At 40.3% G+C, this 2632-nt stretch overlaps 1 long non-coding RNA gene across 1 annotated transcript; it reads right to left on the reverse strand.

Annotated features, from left to right (window-relative positions):
• Nucleotides 1-409: 409 nt before the first annotated feature.
• On the reverse strand, nt 410-2353 carry LOC109501694. The gene is made up of 2 exons (XR_002744132.2): nt 2091-2353; nt 410-628 (listed from the first exon to the last, which is right to left on the reverse strand). It is a non-coding gene; the product is annotated as an uncharacterized LOC109501694 (long non-coding RNA).
• Between the last annotated feature and the right edge of the window lie 279 nt (nt 2354-2632).

Consider the following 2632-nt stretch of genomic DNA (forward strand, 5'->3'; position numbering starts at 1 on the left):
GGATTCTCTGTCTCCCTCTCTCTCTCTCTCTGCCCCTCCCCAACTCACTCTGTCTCTCTCAGAAATAAATAAATAAACATTAAAAAAAGTTGAGGGGCGCCTGGGTGGCTCAGTCAGTTAAGCTTCTGACTTCAGCTCAGGTCATGATTTCATGGTTCATGAGTTTGAGCCCCACATCAGGCTCTCTGCTGTCAGCGCAGAGACTGTTTCGGATCCTCTGTCCACCTCCCTCACTTCCCCTCCTCTGTTAGTTCTCTCTCTCTCTCTTAAAAATAAATACATAAACGTTACAAACATCTTAAAAATTTTTAAGATTTTAATTAATCTGGGTGGGAAAAACAAGGTTCAAAATGTTGTTGTCAGTTTGACAGTTAAGTTCCTTAGTAAAAGAAATGAAGAAAGAAGCAGATAGTTTCCTTATCATTTATTAGTGAAAAAGAAATGAAGAAAGCACTTTGTGAACAGTATTAAAGGGACAGAATATCATGTATCAGAGAAGAAAGGACTGCACAAAGGAAGGCCAGGATTCAGGATGTGTATTGGAGTCAGCGCAGAAAGGTGGGCAGAGATGAGAAGCAAGAAAATTGCAGAAGTGGATGGCAGGAGGTCTGCTCGTCCATTAATGACACTGTATAGAAGCAGGGGGATGAATCAGGTCCATGAAACCATTAAGGTACACACTTGTTGGCATGGATTTACTTACCTGGAGAGAACCCACTGAAATTGAAAACCACAGTTTAAGGGCCAACAGAAACAAGAGAAGCATTGGTTATCATCTACCCAAGCTTTTGATTTTGTAGATGAGCAAACTGAACTCCAGAAAGATGAAATCACATTTTGAGGCCACACAGCTAAGGAACAGAAACACTGAAATTTGAATCCAGGTGTTCTAATTCCAGTTCATTGCCCCTGCCAAAATATTCTGCAAATTGGATGATGACAGTCCATTTCCCCTTATTTTGGTCGTAGTGTTCAAAATCCTTTTGGGGAAATTCACTCCTGCCAGTTGTCTGCAGTCTTGGGGGGGGGGGGGGAATTGGTGCTCAAGTTGTCTCCCAGCTAAGGCCTGAGCGTATGACCAAAAGCTAGACAAATGAGAGCTTCTCTCTCTGGGGCTTTGAATCCTGAATCCACTAATTCTAGGACAGAAAAAACGGATGGAGCTGAATCATCACAGCAGGCAAGCAGGCAAGTCTGTCAATTACATTCAGCTGCGTGAATCCCAGGAGCCTCCTCACTCTTGCTCTTCGTGAGCCTGGTTTTTCGTGTTGTTGTTATTTCACTTTTCCTTCCATTTTTGAATTATCTCATGTTACACACACTTATTCATTTTGCTATTATATATATAATATATAATATAATATGTAATATAATATAATATAATATATATATTTTATATATTTATATATATTATATTATATATATATTATATATATATTTTATATATTTTTACATATATTTAATATATAATACATATATTTTTTTATCGTTTTGCTTAACACAACAGAGCCCATTTCTTTTGCTTACATCCAAAAAACTTTAATGCCAGCTCTGCTTCTAAGAATACAAACATGTCAGAACATGAGATCAGAAATTAAAGAAACAGTTAAAAGAAGAAAGGAAATGACAGAACCGAAGTTTTACAAACAAGACTGAAGCGGAATTTCAGATTAGGGGTATACACCTATTCATCCATGTACCGGTATAATGCATTTTTATTAGGTATCTATACTGTGTCAGGCAGGAGTGAGATAGCAGCCGGTGGGCATCCAAATGAATGGAAGAGAGCCCACAACACATGCCAGAGACCTAACAGGCAAGCTGGGCAGCCGGAAGCAGAGAAAGTAGCACCCAAGAGCAAGGACTAATAGATTGGGAGAGAAAGCTGTCAGAACATGATCTGCAAGAAGACTGAACTATGTGCTCCCTGGAGCCACCTCATTCTTACTTCTGAGCCTGGTTCTTTCATTCTCCCTTCGGTTCTGGAAATTCTGAAATTGATCCCTGAATATAGGGCACAGCTGAGCCCACAGGTAGCACTAAGAACAGCAGGCATAATAAGACAACTCCACGGTCTTTTAATCTCTTACCTGGGCCTTGCATTTCTATTAAAATGTCACTGGGGGGAAATCAATGGTCAGGGAGAGGACACTGGGATTCTTGACATGATTTTGCATTTAGGAGCCCTGAGCCCGACAGTCCAACAGTCCTTCTCGCCGGGCCTCACTTTCCTCTTCTGCACAATGAAGAAACAACACCCGCTCTGCTTGCCCCCTGAGTCGTGAGAAACACATAAGAAAATGGATGCAATAGCTTAGTAAATTGAGAAAAAAGATCAAGAGAAAAATGTAACTTTCCCTTTGGCATCGTTTTCAGCCTTTGTTATGAACAGCCATTTCTCAGCCATGGCAGAGAGAGAAGTTAAAAAAAAAAAAAAAAAACAGCTAAAGAAAAGGAGATTGTGGCTCTTCTACCAGCTTCAAAGGCCAGCCTCCGGGTTATGCAGCTCCTAGAAATAAGGACAGAACAGAGGCTCTGGGAAGAGTTTTGACAAAAATTAAAGTGCAGGAAAGGCATGCCATGACTGAGAAATTACGAGTATTTGTTCAGAAAATATAGGGATTGCCATTGG

Source organism: Felis catus, chromosome B4, assembly GCF_018350175.1.
Source record: "Felis catus isolate Fca126 chromosome B4, F.catus_Fca126_mat1.0, whole genome shotgun sequence".
NCBI classification, from domain to species: domain Eukaryota; kingdom Metazoa; phylum Chordata; class Mammalia; order Carnivora; family Felidae; genus Felis; species Felis catus.